Raw genomic sequence first — 18,303 nt, forward strand, 5'->3', positions numbered from 1 at the left:
TCAGTGTGGCTGGGGGGGTATCCCACTCAAGGCTGACCATTAGTGGATGATGGGTCGTACCTGTCGCCGCCATTTTGATGCCATGAGGAGGCGGGGTGACTGTTACCACCACTGCAGGCACCCCAACACTCGCAGGAGCCAGTCTGACCCCATCTCCCCATCTTGGTGTGCCTCTCACCACGCATGTCAGCCACCTACATGTGGGCGCCACGTGTCGCCACCCCTGTGTGTGTCCTTGTGTTTCCCTGCACACTGCTTGCCCCCAATGCCGCTGCTCTGGCATCCCTTGGAGTCGGGGCCCATGATGGCGGCCAGGCAACCGGCTGGCAGCTGGCTGTCGCCTCTCCTGTGTGGCCCTGGTGACTGGGTCCACCCCACCCCCAACCACCACTACCATCACCTCCACTGCCGCCCACTTGCCCGCCTGTGCCCGCCTGTGCCCCTGGTCTGGTGTGGACAGAAACCCGTTGTGTGCCGGGCAAGGTGCGGGTACGTGTTCAAGCCGCCCACAGGCCTCCCTCTGTCTGCCCAGCTCACATTGAGCGTGGCCTCTGTCTCGTGTCCTCCCTGGCCCGGCCAGCTGGGTGTCCGGCTGTCTCTGGGAGCCAAGCCCACAGTCCCCCACATCCCCCAACTCCCCCGTCCCAATCAGGCCTGCCCTGTCTCCCCAGGGGTCTCTACCCGCGCCCCCCCCCCCCCCGCCACCATCGACCCTTTAGGGCCCTGAGGGTTTGGATTTGGAAGCTGCGCACTGCCCCCCTCTTTCCCCCCTTTCTCTCCTCCCCTCCTCCGCTTGCTCTCTCTCTCTCTCCCTCTCTCTCCCTCTCTCCTCCTGCCAAACGCGTCTTGGCTCTCCCTGAATATTTCTCCTCCTGGATTTTTGGCTCCAGCTCTGGGCGCGTTCACTAAAGGAAGAAGGACTAGCTCTCCAACGCCCCCAAATTGCCTTCCTCACCACCTCTCTCTCCCCAAAGCCCCTCAGAGGGCGGGAATGGCCTCGTGCAGGGACCTGGGCACCCCACCACCCTCTCAACAAACACCCCCATACCCCAAACTGGGCTTGGCTTGGAGGGCACCGACTCGGGTGGGCAAGGTAGGGGCAGGAGGTTGTTGATGGGAAGTGTGTGTGGGGGCGTGGGGGTGGGCTGGGGAGGCAGCAGGCAGAGTGACCGGGCGGGTGGGCTGGTAGGGAGGGGTTGGGGGCACAGAGCTGGGGTGTCATGTCTGGCTTCTGGTGGGGCTGGCAGGCCTTGGCGAGGCGCAGCTGTGCCCAGAACTCCAAGTTGTGTGTGCCACCACTACCGATGTGGCTGCGCCAGGCAGGGAGGGGAGGCGGGCAGCGGGCACTGCGGCGCTTTGCAGCCAATCGGAAGACGGGGTTGAACCAGGGAGCTCTCCCCACCCCGCTCGGCCCCACCCTGAGGAAGAGAGCCGGGGGTGTGGGGGTGGCGGTGGTGACCAACAGCGGGCGGGGGGCAGTCCGCATGGCCACCGCCACCAGCACCAAGAACCCTGCCCCCCCTCAGCACTCTTTGCCAGCCTTCCTGGCATAGATCGGGCCAGAGCGGGGTGTGTGTGTGTGAGGTGTCTGACCATCCCTACCTGAATCTGTGAGCAAAGCTGGGGCAGCTGCCCTCCATATACACACATAAACACTGGGGGATTTGGGGGTGGGTTTTAGTCTAAGGTACATAGAAGCTGGGGGTGGGGGTGGTGGCCGAATCAGCCAGGTGGTTTGAGCCAAATTTCAGCTTTGGTCAAATTGTGTGTGTGTGTGTGTGTGTGTGTGTGTGTGTGTGTGTGTGTGTGTATGGAGGGCTGGTTTATTTTGGGTCCTTCTCACACACGGTACACGCACACTGGCACACGCAGGCACTAAGCATCACGCCACCACGCTGGCATCCCGCACTTCCTTCCAGCAGGCGACACTGTCATACAAAGACGCTCACCCTGCGCGTTCACGCACACACGCAGAAACACCAACCGCACCAGAACACAGCCAGGAGACATGACTCCCGAAGGGTGCCCGACACAGGAACACAGACTGGCACCGTTAGACATGCATGGCAGTGTCCATAGGACAGAACCCTTGGCAAGATACACTCACCCCCCCACACACAAACACACAGGGTGAGGATGCCCACGGGGCACCTACACACGCAGGAGTGCGCACAGCACACAGGGGCACACGCCACGGACATGCTACCCTGGTCTCATTCTGACGATCACGCCAGTGTGGGCCCATGTGGGCATATACAGAAATGTTTTTGATTCTTGCACTTGAAGGAAGGGGAGATATTGACATCTGGTGGGTGGAGGCCGGCGGAGGGGTGGGGAGTGTGTGTATAGCAGCCCCCACTTCCCACATCCCCCTCAAAAAAAAAAAAAAAGATCCAGTGCCAAATGGCAACAGTGTATATAACTCAGACACACTAACACACACACACACACACACACACACACACACATGAACTCACACATCACACCCTGACAAGTGGCGGGTGACACGGTGTTACACACAGGCACAGTGGCTCATGGGGTCCCTGGCAGTTGTCCCGTAGGCAGCCGTGCCCCTCCCCCCTTGCAGACACCCAGCACAAAGGGTGTAGCTGGGGTTGTCCTCACCCTGGGAGATCAGAGTCACGCCCACGTGAGAATTCACACCTGACCTTGACTGGAAATGACCTGGCCTTGTGGCACCACCCCATACCCACTCCTTTGCCACCAGCTTGCATCCCCACCCCTACTGGGTGGGAGCCTCAAATCCTTCTCCTGCTATTGTAGAACTCCAAGAATGGGGGCAAGCTCAGGAGGCCACCTACCCACCGATGCCTGGGACATCTTTTAGGGACATCCTGGACTCAGACGTCTTGCTTGGGGTGGGGGTGGGGGGAATGTGGACACATTAGAGAGAGAGAGACAGGGCCAGAGCTAAGCCCCGAGACCCTGTGCCATGTGGCTTTGCTACAACTTAAGTTTTGGACTTGGGACATCTTGAAGGACAGCAGTGTGCGGAACAGGGTGATGGCAAAATGCATGTGGATCCCTAAAAATAGCCACAGCTCCCGTGGCCGGTGCGCTCCTGTTCCCTGTCCCGTATGCCCAGGGCCTCATCCAGCTTGTCTCTCAATCCTGTTGTGCCGAACAAGTACTGTCGCCACCGCAAGAGAGTCGGCAGGTCGTCGTCTGGCCTGCACACACTCATGCTCCCCAGGAGTGTGTCCCGGCCTCTGAAAGCACTTTGACCTTGAGATGGTCTCCTGGCCAGGGCTGAGGGTCCCGGGAGCCCGAGGGAGTGGTCTCATGTACCTAAGGCACCCTCCCTTCCCCATTGGGGAGCTTCTCCTGCACCCCCACTTTGGTTTGGATGTCCTCTCGCACACTTTGTCGGGGCACCCAGCCGGACGGAGGTGGCTGGGTGCTGGGGGTACAGCTGTGTTGGTGGGGAAAGAGCCTATGGATTCCTTCAATAAATATTTACCCAGCACCTTGTGGGTGCCAGGCCTTGTGCTAGGCCCTGGGGGCTCGGCAGGGAGCGAAAGGTACCAGCCTGGGCAGGAGGGCGGACTGTTGGTGAACTTGATCAACAAGGGAGCCACTGGGTCCTGAAGGCATTGCCGGTGGGGGTGGAGTGGGGAAGAGCGCTGGGCGGCTGCGGATTTTCTACAGGACGAGGTTGGTGTTGTCCAGCCTGCAGCTCTAGGGTGGTGGCCCCGCGGGGGCCCTTGCCTTGCCCCTGGGGAAAAAAGGAAGCTTTGGAGTCCATGGCTGTGAGGGTTAGCAGGGTCTGTCCAGGGAGCTGTCCTCATGCCTGCCGATGGAAGGCCACCTCTGCTGCAGACCTGTTAAAACATTGCACACGCACACGCCATGAGGCCTCCATGGGCCCAGATTCCCAACCCTGGCACCCCGAGCCGGGGGGTGGGGGTGGGGCGGGGGCAGCTGCTGGTCCCAGAGGCGTCTCCACCTGGGCCCCTCGATTTAGCTCCCCGGGGCGGGCTCGGTTTATTTTTACCCCAGCCTGTCACCCTGGCAGTACCAGGCTATGCCATCATTTTTCAGGGTCTTGGGGACCTGCCCATAGTCTGGGGTGGGGGTTGAGCTGCATGTGTATGTATAATGTGTAGTGAGGGTGGAAGGGGGGAGCTGGCCTTGCTTACTAGGCCCCAGACCCTCTCTGCCCATCCCCACCCCAGCCCTCCCCCGAAGCTCCTCCTGGCTGGTGGGGTCGCCGCCGCCGCTGCAGGCTGGCAACTGCTGTGCCCAGCCGGTGGCATTTGGTTTGGCCCCCTGCCTTGCCCGCCACCCCCACCCCATGCCCAGGCAGGGCTGAACGGCTGCTGTTGCCACTCTCCATTACAGCCTGGGGCGGGGGGGGGCGGGATGGAGGTGTGGGAGCAAGCAGAGCCAGCTGCGTCTGGGTCCCTAGCTTGCCCTATGCCACCTGGGGCTTGTCCCCCATGTCCTCGCCCCTCCCCAACACGCACACACACTCTGCCAATACCCGCTCGCTAGAAGGCATTGTCCAGCACCCCTTTGAGAGCTGGGCATGGATACCCGCCTGGCTTCCATCTTCCCACCCGCTCCTTCCTGCCTTCTCTCTCGCTCTCTCTCTCTCTCTCTCTCTCTCTCTCTCTCTCTGTGCCTGTAAATGCTCACCATTTTTGGCATCTTCCCCCATTCCCCCTTTCCCGGAGGCGCCAATCTCACTTCCAAGGCCGCCATGGCTGGCTCCTGGGTCTTCGCTGTTTCCTGGAGGAGCGGGGGTCTGGGGGGCGCGGCAAGGAGAGGAGTACCATAGGCTTTGTGGGTACATGGGTGTGTGTGTGCACACACATTTAGAGGGGCCCACACCAGAAGCCGGCTTAGCTTCTCCCTGCATCTTCAGCCCCGAGGTGGGCAGAGCACTTTCCATGTCTGATAACTCTCTGGTTGCCAGGGTGGGCACTTCAGGCACGTCAACCCAGGTTCAAGGCATAAGCTGGCCATGGAGGAAGAGGAGGAGAAGGAGGAGGAGGAACAGTGTGTTTATGGATGGGGGGGAGTCTGTTCAATTGATTTCCTTGCCCCAGAGGTGGAGTGGGGGAGTCAAAACCGACATTGGGCACCGATGCCCCCCCCCACTTTGGCAGAACCGGTTTACTGCCCTCCCCCCTCCCAGCCCGCTGCTGCCCGATCCTCTGTCGGCACTACACAAAGTTTGCTAAGTAACTTCTAATGTTATTTGAGGACGACCTGGCCTCAACCCAAAGTGGCCCTGTGGAAACTTGTTTTTCGCTGCTGCTGCTGCCGAGGCCACAGGTATCAAAGACACACTTTCCGGGGGAGGGGGGTTGGGAGTGTGAGCTGGAGGTGGGGGGGGAGTGTGTGCCTTGACTCCTGTCACCCCCCCCACAGCTGCCGCCGATGATGAACGGACGCGAGACAGAGGCCTGTGTCGAATGGGACGTAACGCGCGCACAGGAACACAGTGACACGCCATGAGGCCCAGCGGTGGGGCAGGGTGTCACCCCCCCACCCCCACGCACACCCCCACAGTTCCTGTGTTCTCCCCCAAAGTACTGAGTTCCTGTCGCCCCACAATGTGTTTGCTTCAGTCCCGGGTGCTACACTTTGCCCCAGCCGACACTTAAAATAATAATAATAAATTAAAAAGTCTGGGACAATCAAAGGTAGATTTGTTATCATGCCCTCCCCCCCACCCATTTAAAAAATTAACTTGTAAGTATATAGTTTTTTCCCTTCATAGACATTTCCTGTGGACTTTTTAAAAAAATCCCCTCCCCTTGCAACCTGTGCTCAGGTGGAATGAAGAGATAAGGTAGATTTTCCACAGACTTTTTGCAAACCCCACTTCATAAGGGGCCTGGCATGTAAGTGTCAGCTGGTAGTTCAGCCAGGCTACCATGTGTCCCGCAAGGGCCGTCCCCCGCAACGCGTTAGAAAGCTGCAGCCCAGGGTAGGCCTGGAGGGGCCCCGTCTCTCAGTGCCCACCCCCCCAGTCTTTTCTCCTTCTGCTTGCTCTCTCTCTCTCTCTCTCTCTCATCCTGCCCAGGCCTGGAGCACAATCCCATGTGACAGGTGACAGGTACCCCTGTTGCCAATGCCAGCCCACCCGGCCTGGAGTCCCACAACCACCCCTCCTGGATAGCTCCAAACCCCCGGAGGAAGCCACAGCCTGTGTCACACAGAGTGGGCCACCATGGAATACAAGTGGCAAGTCCAGGCCCAGGAGGACACCAGGCTGACCCCCTTCCCCAGCCCCCCATCAGGGTAGGTTTTCAGGGTTCCTCCCCGCCACCGACCAGTCCCAGCTCCCCCCCACCCCGCACATACACACTGCCTCATTTCCCCTTCGCAGTCAACGCCGGCAACACCCCGCCACCCGCAGTCTGTCGCGTGGTAACAGCCTGTCACAGGCACCGCGGCACACCGGCACAATCTGTCGTCCACGCACAGTCTCACACACACACCACACACACACACACACACACACACAGAGCAGCACAGGCGTACATACCCACAGCCAGCCTCGCACGATCACACTCTCGGCGTCACAGCTTGTCACAGACGCCTCACCATCAAATTAACAGCCATTGATGGCAGAATACCAACGGAGGGGGGGACCGGGCAGTGGGCCGGCACCTGTGACCTCCTGCGACCCTCCTGCGTAGGAGTAACCTGTTTTACAGATGAGCCAACAGAGGCCACAAGGTCAAATGCCAAGGTCACCATCCCCCTCCTCTTCCCCACCACCCTTCAGGGTAACAGCCAGGAGCAGGTAAGACTTTAAAACAAGTTGCTCTGCCTGGTCAATCTGCCTCAGGGCAACTCAGGCTTCCTGTTTCCACCTGCTCCCTAGGCAAGGTCCTATGGCCCAGATGGGGAAACTGAAGATTTTTTACGAAACCCCTCCTAACCCCTGGGGAAAGGAGTGTACTGGTCCCCACCATCTAGGGGGTCTCAAACCACCTGTCCTGGGCAAGGACAGTGGGGCAAGTCACCTCCAATCCTCATAGCATGTGGCACTACCAAAAAAACAAAAAACAACTCTCAGGGGACAGTGTGTGTGGGACCATTCAAAAAGGGAGGCTTCTGTGTGGGACCCCACGTTTGAGTGTCTCAAGTGTGGGTTGGGTAATGAGGCGTCTCCCTGTGCCTCCTGTGCTGCTGTCCTATTGGGGGCAGGGGTGGCAGAAGTCACCGTTAGCTCAGGTAGCCTGGTCATGGTGGGTTCTGGGCCTGCACAGCTGCAGGCTCCCAGGGGCTGGGGCCCATGTGCATGCATTTCCAGAATTTTCCTTCTGCTCCTTCCTAACCCGCCCCCATCCTTCTCTCTCTCTGCGTTCCCCTTCTTTGTTCCATTCCCATCCCCCCACCTCCCCACTCCTTGCCTGGTCCCCGGGGCTTCCCCTATTGGAGTGGCCTCGGCCAAAACCAACAAGACTCCAACGACATCCCATAGGAGGCCCCGCCAGGCTTGGCGGCCCTGCCCCTTGGCCCACCAGCTTAGGGGGGACCAGATTCGGGCTCTGCTTGGCCCTGGCGGCGGCGGCACGTCCCGGAGCGCGTGGTGATTCAAGACGGCGCCCGCCCTGCGAGAAGTCCCCACACTTGGACCAGAACGCAAGCACCCACGCACGCAAAACTCCAGGCTCTCCTCTGGCACTATGGCTAAGATCCGTGGTCCCCGCCCGGAAGAGAGGGTCCCGTTGCAACATTTATATGCACTTTCCCCCTCTAGGCTGGACGCCCCTACCCACCCATTGTAAGACTGCAGGATGCCTCCTTCACATTCCCTGGGTCCCCCACCCCCAAGGCCTCTGTCCGCTCAGTTCACATTTCGGATGCTTCCGCAAACACTTTTTGCCCAAACTCAGATGAGGGGGTTCTGCCCCGTGGCCCCGCAATCTGGGGGGAGGGCAGCAGGGGAGATTCCCGGTCCCGAGTGGAGTCCGCGAGCCTGTAAGAGCCGCTGACGCCCACGCCCGTGTCTCCTGGCCCACGCGGGCGCGCACCTCGCCAACCTGCACACGCGCATATTCACGTGAGCCACACAGCTGCCAGGCCGCCCCAGGGCACCTGGCTCCGAAGGCGCATTCAAGTGGTGGGGGGAGGGGGGCTGGAAAGAGAGACCTCATTCTCAACACTCCCTCCCCAGCACCCCCACCTCCCCATTTTTCCCGGAACACCCGCCTCCCCAATTATCCCTGGGGGCACAGGTGACAGCGCCTAGAAACTGCGGCTGCCCAGTGTCGCCCCTGCATGTTCTATATTTGAGATTTCTACCTTTATGCACATATATTTTTATATGTTAGGAACCGCTCCTCCTCGCCCTTCCCGCGCCACATTTGTACTTGGATTTCAACCGCCCCCACGAGGCTTCTTCCAAAACCTGAAAACTCATTTCGCCAGACAGGGACGTGTGGCAAGGCGGCGGCAGCGCCCGCTCTCTGCTCTGTTTCTCTCTCTCTCCACCTCCACCCCTCCACAGACACCCTACGTTCTCCAAACGCTGAGGCCTCCCTCCAACGCACCCGCCCCCCAAGACCTGGTCCCATGGCTACTGGCTCCCGTGCTGCTGGCGGCCTGGGGAGACGGTGGCTTCTTGTTACTGTGTGTGTGTGTGTTTGCTTTTGCTACCAGAGTGTTCCTCTACCAAGAGGCCATGTCGTGTTCCCAAACCTTATCCACACACCCGTGAGATTTCTACTCCCACTCAAGAGGTCAGCTTGTCCAGGGGGACTGGGTGGGCGAGCGCGGGTGCTGTTAGCCCGCGCTGTCTCTATCCACCTCGCAGGTGCGCTTTATTGGAAGGCCTGTTCCCGGTGCGCCAGCCCTCGGTGCGCCCTCGGCACCTCAGGAGCTGCAGTGGGGAGGAGGGTGGGAACAGGCGGCTTTGGGATGGTGGAACTTCTTGTTTTTCAAAACAGCGGTCTGGGGAGGGGTGCCCCCAAGCAGAAAGCTTCCAGGTTCCTTATCCTGTTGCAGAAAAAGAAAAAAAATTTTTTTTCTAATAGACCATCCTCGTAATTTCCTTCCCATCTTCCGTGTCCCTTCCTGGTCCTCCGACGGGAAGGGTTTCCACACGCAGCACTTTGACTTGAAGCCCTTTATCCTTCTCCTCCAAGACCTGAGGAAGCGCCTCCTGGCCTGACTGGGCATTGCTGGCACGCCCTCGACAGGTGCCCACCGCCCACGGATGTTCTGCCCAAGGCTGGCCATGGCCGGGAGCCTTGCGTACAAGGAAGGGAGTGTGAGTGAGTGATGGGGAGTCCAGCCCGTGGACCCTTGCAGCGGCCGTGGGGCTCTGGATTGGGAGGAGGCGGCTTGTAAGTCTCAGGCGCGCGCCCCCCGGGGTACCCCAGTAGGGCCTTGCGCGTGCTCGGTGGCGAAAAAGGCGGGAAGTGGAGCGTCCAGGGCCCGAAAGTAGGGCGTCGCGGCCCGCGGGCAACATAACCGGAGTCAAAATGAAGATGCAGACTCCTCATCCCCATCCTCCCGCGGGCCCACGAGCCCCCGTAGCGGAGGAGGGAGAAGCGCGAGGTGGGGATGAAGCCGGGTGCAGGCTTGAGCCCTCTGAGGACCAAGGGGGTCTTGGTGGTGTCCCTCGGACCTCGCACTACGCAGGTGCGGCTCTCCCCTGCTAGGACAGGGGCTCCCTACTCACAGGGAATCCCCACTTCACTTGCCTCTTCATTGAGGTCCGGCTTTGGGGTGCTCGCCAATAGTGGAAATACCCAAAAAGTCGAACCCGCGCGGAGTCAGGCTCAGTTTCCCAGGCAGGTACACATTTGGGTTTTGGGGGGTCTGTGGCTCAGGGCTCTTAGGGCCTCGTTGTCCCCTTTCTCCTGTGCCGATCGGATACCCAAGCCAGGACCACAGCGCGCTAGAGCTGCGGCTGGGAAAGCCGTGTTGGCGCTTCTTTGGCTGCCTGCAGGGCGTGGGGCGTGAAGTCTGGGGGTTCACGGATCCAGTATCCCAGGGCAGTTTAGGGGAGATGGCGTGTGCGCGTTCTCGCTGCCTCCAGCCCCCAAGCCTTGCCAGGAACCTCCCAGCCATCCCCAGGCCGCCTCATTCTTTATTTTTCTTGGGGGGGGGGTGGAAATGGTGGTGGGAGAGGGCAGTCAGGGGAGGAAATTAACGAGGGGATACTTGTGTCTGTTCCAAGGGTTTGGCTGGCTGGGTGGGGGGGCATTTGGCTTCCAGCAAGCACTGAGGCCGAGTTGGGGAGAAAAGTGACTTAAGTGGCAGAAAATGTACTTTTTCTTTCCCTCTTTTCCTGACTTGGTCCCGCAGCCTTCTTAGAAAGCCCCCCTTTAAAAAAAAGACCCTCTGTATCTCCCCTCCAAGTCCCTTCTTACCAGCCACACCAGCTGCCCATTTAGGATCTGACTTCTTTGAACTGGGGTGGGGAGGACTGTTCCAAGCCTCCCCCGCTTCCACCACCACCCCTTTTGCTCCCAAAGCCAGGGGCATGGGGGGAGAAGCCGTAAAAGTGGGCGCCCACCTAACTGTTGAAGGAGGATACTGGTGCGGGATGGGGGTTACCCAGAAGCTATCCCCCTTACCCCTGGAAGCTGACCCGGGAGGTGGGATGGGGGTAGGGGTATTCCGAGAAAGCGCCCCGATCTACCGGGCACCTGAGAAGCAAGCGCACATCCTAAAACTTCACTTCTCCTGGACCCCATTACTTCCACTCGCTTTGATGGTGTGTGAAATTCTTTTCCCTTTTCCACTTTGTGAGCGTGACTCAGCCCGCCCCGCCTGCACCCGAGGAGGTGACCCCGAAGCCCCCCGCGCTCAGCCTTGCAGCGCGCCCCTGCACCCCACGACGCAGCAGAGGTCCGCTTCCACTCCTCAGTTCCCGAAGCTTCTTTCCCACCCCTCCGCTTATTGTTTAGAACTGTTCTTTTTTTAAAAAAAAACATATATATAAATATATTTTAAGGAGTTTTAGTACTTAAAAAAAAAGCCTGTGAGACCAAGGCTGGATGATAGAAACAGGCTGTTAAAAAAGGAAACTGCGCGCCCGCCCGTGACGCGCTGGGTTGTCGCCGGCCACCGCAGCTCCGCGACCGCGACAGCAGCCAGCCTCGGCGCGGTCGCCCGCGGCCTGAGCTTGGGGTGGGGGGCCCCCAGGGTGTCTCGGCCGCTGAGCCTGCGCTGGAAGCAGTGCCAAGGCCGTGACGACGGGTTTTTTTTTCCCCCAGAAAATCGTGTCTCATTCAGGAGCGCGCTTCTGCGCGCCGCGGCTGTCGCTGGAGCTCGGGTTTGCCGTGGCAAAGTCTGTAATCAGAGAAAAATACCAGCTTTGTTGAGGGTTAGAATATATCATTGGCTAATGTGTGTGGTTTTTTTTTTAAATAATGCGAAACATTGGAATAATTAAAGAGTGAGAAATAAGTCCTCTCCATTCAACATTGTCTTACGGAGGGGCGGAAAGCGCGCTTTTCGGCAGAGCTGGTTCGGTTTAATGCCGGCTTCTTCTTTTCTTTTTTTTTTTTCCCTCCCCTTTTCCTTTCTTCTGCTCTTCCCAGTGTCACCCGCCTTTCCCTCCGCTCCGGTCTGATTCGCAAATCCCCAAACTGGCAGAAGCCAGGAAACTTGGAACCGGCTGGTCAGGCAGCCGGGTTTTTCTTCCCGGGTAGTTGAAGACAGACCTCCCACCCCCAGCCTCCCTGCTCTGGGCCCCAACTCACAGGTCTCTACCGCAACAGGATGACAAAAGGAAGACGGCGGCCAGGCTCTGGGACACGCCCGACCCCATGCCAGCCCTAGACCCAGCCTTGCGGCTTAGTGAAAAGGTCAGCCTCGCCCCAGACTGGACGCAGCGCCGTTCCCAGGGTTGCGCTCTCGGCTCCGACGCTCAGTTGGTCCCTTCCCCGCTCTCCCTACCCCAGCCGTTGGTAGCCCTGATGGCCATGGTATCCAAGAGAGCTGCCTACTTTGGGCTAGGCCCGTGCCATTGCCCAGAAGACCTGGATTTGGGAGGGAGGCGTGAAGGAGGGACGAAAGGAGGGTCCAGAACCAGTGACTGGGCCCCCGGCCTGCGGGAAGCCCTTTAAGGCAAGAAGAGCGTGGGGCAGCGTGGGGCATAGGGGTTCTTTCTGGAGGAGGACCGTGGAAGTTTGCTTTGGCTAGGCTGCCTCCCTGAGTCTTTCTTCCAGGCCAACCTTCTCGGCAAAGATGCAGCTCCCCAAGAGAGGAGCAGGTTGGGCGAACGTGGGCAGGAAATAGGGGCTTGTACCCACAGGTGTCTGGTGGCACGGCAGCCGGGTCGGCTGCTGTCGTGCGTGCGTGCGTGCGTGCCGGTGGAGGGAGTTCGTTATTTGCTACAGGTGTTTTTAATTAAATGTCTCGTTCTTATTTTCCTTGTTATTCTGTGCTTAGACTGTGCGGGCAACCCTTGCATTCGTCTTTTTACATAAGCAGAAAACTCCCCCCTCCTCCAGCACACCCCCACCACCTCCTTGGAGAGAGAGATTGTGGGAGGTATTTTGCTTTCGGTGCTCTCTTTCCTGCTTTTTTTTTCCTCCCCAATTTAATTTTAAAATTATAAAGTAAATTTAGTGCTAGTGAAAGTGAGGGGCGTGGAGAGGGGGTGAGCCAGCTGGGGCTGGAGCCAGGGAAGAGGGGTGGGGTGCGCGTCGCCGTCTTGCTCAGGGTTCAGCCTCCTTTCCCTGCAGCAGCCTGAGAAAGGGGATACCAGGACCCCAGGCCTAGCTGGGCGCAGCCGCCCACCCAGTCTATTTGCTGCCTCCACTGCTTCCCCTGCTCCCCCTGGGGCGCTTGCGGATAGAGACACAGTAGCTTGCACAGTGGGCAGGGTGGCTGCAGAGCCCTGGCTCGCTGAGGCTGTTTGGTATGCCCCCTTGGCCAGCAGCACCTGCCCTGCTGGTCTGCCAACCCCTACTGTGTGCAGTTGACCACCCTGTGGTTGATGGGATCAGAACTGAACAGGCCTGGAGAGAAAGAAGACAGGCCCTTACAATCCGTACACACACACACACACACACACACACATACGTGTGTGTGTGCAAGGTGCAGGCAGGACGCCACAGCTGGGAGGACGAGGGGCTACACGGACACCAGAGTGGGTCCCTGTGCTCCGCAGCCTGTGTGCACCCACAGGTGTCAGCAGGAGCTGGGCCGGAGATGCCAGAGCCGGAGCCGGTTGCAGCGTCCAAGGCCTGTTGGGCAGCGGTTAATCTGGGTGGAGTTCCCTGGGTGTGTTCATTTTATGAAAGTGTTTGCAGCGACAGCACGCCAAGCGGGCCTGCTTGCAGCTCATGCAAGGGCCCCAGCTCCAGTTATAATAATAATAATAATAATAATAATAATAATAATAATAATAAATGAAGTAAAGAAGAGGCCATGCATTACCAGATGATTAATAATGCTAATTGAGACACAAGTACCTTCTAGTCAACTACTTTTGGTGGTTCCTGCTAGAGTTGGTGGGAGAGCTTGTAAAAAAAAAAGTATATATATATATATATATATATATATATATATATATATATAGTGGGCTGATTTTACACACTTGATCTTAGCCAAAAGGCCGAGAAGCAATGTGGACTGATTTTGAAGGGGAAAAAAAAAAAACCAACCCAAACCTGGAAGAGCTGTGTTCCAGGAGACCCGGCAGCCCGTCCCCACGTAGCACACCCGCAGACGGAAGTGTAGCCAGAGGGGGTGCCCATCTTAGGAGGGGAGCAGGACATTCCTGGCCACTTTACACGTTGCTGTCAACATCTGGAAAGCCACATCGCAGCTGTTGTCCCGCCCCCAGCTGCCACCTCTCCCCCCCCACACACACCCTTTTCTTTTTTTTTCCTCTGACACACTTAAATTTCTTGTACTCTTGCCATCCCTAACTTCAGTTCCCTACCTTGTTCAAACTTTTTTTGTTTTTTCTTTTTGCAGCCGTGTTCAAATCGAGCTGTTGAGGAGTCAGGGATGGTGTACGTGTGTGTGTGTGTGTGTGTGAATTATGTATCTTATCATGTGACAGCGTGCATTTGCACCAGGATTGATCTGAACAGGCCCAAGGATCGTCGGTCAAGGCCCTCCTCTCCCCTTCCCTTCTCTGTCTCCCCCCACACACACACACCTCACCGCCACCCCTACACCCAGACAGCGTGCTCTCGCTGGCTCGCCTACTAGCCAGGGGAGGTGGCCGTCCCTCGGCAGCCCTCTGCCCAGCTCCCTCCTCCGCTGCTCCTGCTCTGCTCCTCCCGGGGCAGGTACCGACACAGCTTCGCTCTCCTCCTCCTGGGGCCCTTCTGCCCACGGGGCTGTTTTTGTTTTCTGTTCGCCCCCCAAAAATATTTGAACCAAAAAGCCTCTCTTTTTTTTCCTCCACCCACAGCACAGTGAAAGGGCTAGTGAACCGTAATTCAACACAGCCAGGGCGCCTCTTTTCTTCCCTGGCATTAATTAACTCAAGTTCGTTACGACGTTGGGTCTGTCCCCCACAGTTTTCCCTTGTGTGTGCTGAATCGGGTCATAGGGGGAGATTTCCCCGTGCAAACAGTTTGTGTTGGAGCCTGTAGGACGCGGGAGGGGGAGAAGAAGGAGAGAAAGAAAAGGGACCAGCCGGGAGAGCTGGGCTCGGCCCCGAGGGGTGGGCACAACCCTGGGCTGCCCAGGGTGCCCCGTGCCAGCCTCCCCTCAGCAGGGGCCAGGTACTGGAGAAATGAGGATTCTCAGGTTTCCTTGGCAATGATCCTGATAATAAAATAGTTGCAGGGAGCAAACCATTTGGAGAGTTTGGGGGAAAAAAAATAGATGTATATATGCTGCCTTCTTCCAACTTCTAGAAGCACACGTTTTTGGGGAGTGTGCTTGCCCAGGTTGGGTCCCTAGCTGCCCCTGTGCCCACCCCCCACCGAACCCTTGAACAATAAAATGATCAAATAATTTAATTTTTTTTTTTTTTTTTTTTTTTTTTTTTTTAGAAAGAAGAAGTGGCAGAAAAAAAGTAATGCAGGCCCTGGGTTCTGGCTATTGCTGTGAATATTCCAGGAACCAGGGTGTGCAGGCCTGGCTGGAGTAGAGGGGCACTGTGTGTGTGTGTGTGTGTGTGTGGGAGAGAGAGAGAGAGAGAAACACCCCCACCTCTTTCCCGAGGAGCCCAATCCAGCCCCTACTGCCTGCCTGAAAGCCTTAAGCAGGGCATTTACCTCTGGGGCCTCTGCAGTGGGCATGGGGACAACCTGATATTGGTAGAATGTGCTGGCCTCCGGGTGCCCAGGGCTTCTCCAGCAACTCTTGAAGGGAAAGTTGACCGCTCACCTGAGGGGTTCCTTCCCTCCCCTAGGCCTTAGCTGACCAGGTGGGTGAGGCTGATCCCGCTGGCACTTCCCGCGTCCTGTGTGTGTGCGTGTGTGTGTGTGTGTGTGTGTGTGTGTGTCCCATAGCAAGTCGCACCCCGCACTCTGGCCTGAGGAAGTTTCAAGCTAAATAATGATTTAAAAACTAGGGGTTTTTGGTTTCCCATTTCCCCGTAGAGGATGAGCCGAGAGCAAACAGTTTCCAGGCGCTCCGGAGAGAGAATAGCGCGCCTTCCCCTGTACCCCGGTGCCTACCCTGTTTCATTCCGTGCCAAGAGGGTGAGGGGAGATGTGCCTGGAGCAGAGGCACGTTTGGAGCCAGAACGAGGCTGCCTGTTGGCCCGGTCCCAGGCCACCACTCCCGGGGTTTTGTCGTCAGGAAGAGAAAAGGCTGAGGAAAGCCAAGGGAGGGTGGGGAGGTGGTATGGGGCCTGCCTTTCGCACAGGCCTTGTCCTAGACTCAGTGCCACTGGGGCAGGATGCGGAGGAGCGAGGACAGCCGACACCCGTCAGGCGGTAGCTGGGAAGACGACACCCGTCAGGCGGTAGCTGGGAAGACGCCGCCCTGCACGCTGGCCGCCTCTCCCTGAGCAGAGCAAACAGGCCCAAGGCAGCCAAAAACCCGCTTTGTCCAAACTCTCCGGGCCTGCCTGCAGAGTGCATTTTCCGGTTCCCATGCCTGGCATTTCCACACTCTTGGATGGTTTGACTCGAGCTGCCTGTCCTGGGAGAGAGGGGAGGCCTCACCCACCCATGGGATCAGCTGCCCGGCTCCCTCCCTGTCGCCCGGTGCTGCTCCGGCTGGCTGCGGTGTCCCTGGCCTGCCCGTGGGACCCGTGGGCTCAGATCGGAGCATGCTATCTCTCTCTCTCTCTCTCTGGGAGGCCTCATGCTGCAGCCTTTAATTTAATTTTATTATTATTTTTTTTTAATCTTAGACCAAGTCTGAATTATTAAATGCCAGGAATAAGGGGGAACCAAGGGTGGGGGGCTTGGTGGCCATTTTTACACTCTGCTTTTTTTTTTTTTAAGTTCCCCCAGTGCAATAGGGGCCTCAAATGACACAGTGTAGGCCTTAAAACCTGCAGAAGTTAATAGAGAGTTTTTTTTTTTTTCTGTTAAGGTAAAGAAAACTCCCGACAGTGTCCTAGTCTTGGAACAGCGACTCCTTGTACTTCTTAGAGATTTGGCCATTTGCAGGTACACAGGCCAGCTGCGAAACCTGTTTCGGGTTGGGACGTGGACTCTACTTCCTTGCAGGATTTGTTTCACGCTGTGCACGTGAGCAAGGAAGACCCTCTTCACGGATGTTTTCTTGTTTGCTCTCCCAAGAACTCCACGAAGGAAATGCCATGGGGGGGGGACCATGTTTCGCGCGGACTTTTGGAAAACCACACATTGCGTGTTCTCACTGTAACAGTGTTTGGTTATCTCAGCTGGAACGTGTGCGCGCGCCCCTACCCCAGGGTTCTTGCCATTCGTCTTTGCTTCCCCCTTTGCACCCCTCCCTGGCCCCCTCCTCCTCACCCCTGCATCCAGGTCCTCCTCCTTTGCAATTAACCCCCCCCTTGATGCACTTGAGATGTGGTTTTTTGCTCACTCTCTGTTTCTCTTGGGGACCTGCCTCCTGTCAGGGGCTGAGGGGCGCGGGGTGGTGGGGGGACACGTTCTTCCACAGCAGCCTGAAACCTTCACAAGTATTTATTATTTCAGAAATGTTTCAGTAAAAACTTTTTTTTTTTGAAACCAGATTTTATTCATTCTTAACAATAAAAGAAAGACCTCTTTCTTTCACAACGACTGGGGAAAAAAATTCCTTTCTGCAAATCAAAAGGCCGACTGAATTTTTAGGACTCTGGATTGGGGGGAGCACACCTTCCGACCCCCCACCCCCCTTTCCTCTGCCCTGTTCAGTTCAGCTCAGTCTGCCCCAGCCCAGACACTGGCCAACCACTCTCTCCTGCACAAGCCGGCAGAAGCCCCCCTGGGGTTGGGGTTGGGTTTCCAGTGTACCCCCCCACGCACAGCAGGGTGCAGAGCCCGGAGGTGGAGGGCAGCCTGGGACAGGTAATCTTCCAACTCATTTTAACAAAAGGGGGACAGTCCCTTTTGTCTGGGGCTCCAGGAGGGGCGTGTCTGGCCTGCAGGCTCCCACCAGTGGCATTCAGGCTGAGGGGGCCGGGGGAGCTGGCTGTGGGGTGGAGGGTGGTTCTAGTGGAACCCGGGCATTTTCTCTGTGTGAGCCCTCAAGACTTCTGCAACCCCCCACCCCCCCATTTCTTAAGGATTTAGAATACTCTGGCCGGACCTGGGCCTTACCGAATGGCCTTCTGCTGGGAGACAGCCCCCCTGCCCCAGGTAGCGGGCTGAAGGCAGAGGCCGCCTGAGGCTTCTCCACCCACCTTCAAGGCTATGGCCACAGGCCCGAGAAGGACAATTGACTGGGTGTTTGCTCTGGAGGGGAGCCCCTGAGGGCCCAAGGAGAGACACACCCTCCATCCACCCTGCCTCCCACCACTGGGTGCCGGCCTTCAGTTTTAGGTCCCCGGCCCCCCTGTACCTTCCAGCTCCACCGCCCCAGACACTGACCCCATGGGCCCTGTAGTTGAGTACCCACACCCCCTTTCTGTCCCACCCCAACAACAGCACTGCAGTTCTTGGAAGAAACCAGCCAGGATTCCCCAGGAGGCTCCCGTCGGGCGCTTCCCACTCCACGTGGGATAAATTTAGATTTAGGATAAACGTGAACACCAGAGCAACCACCCCAACACCAAGTGCAAAGTCACTCGTGGTTGGTATGGCCTCTCCTTGACTTTGGAAAGTCTGGTCGCCTCCTCGTGGGGCAGAGGGCAAGGGGCAGAGGGCAAGGGTTTGGTGGTTCAAGTTGCCAGGCCAACTGCCATCCTTGGATCCTTGGCCGACAACACCCAAGCCGATTATGAACCAGACGTGAATTATTGAACAC

At 57.8% G+C, this 18,303-nt stretch overlaps 1 pseudogene; it reads right to left on the bottom strand.

Moving 5' to 3' along the window:
* Window positions 1-13,440: 13,440 nt before the first annotated feature.
* On the bottom strand, window positions 13,441-13,576 carry LOC131478474 (U2 spliceosomal RNA; annotated as a pseudogene).
* Window positions 13,577-18,303: the final 4,727 nt, after the last annotated feature.

This window comes from Ochotona princeps, chromosome 33, assembly GCF_030435755.1.
Source record: "Ochotona princeps isolate mOchPri1 chromosome 33, mOchPri1.hap1, whole genome shotgun sequence".
Taxonomy (NCBI): domain Eukaryota; kingdom Metazoa; phylum Chordata; class Mammalia; order Lagomorpha; family Ochotonidae; genus Ochotona; species Ochotona princeps.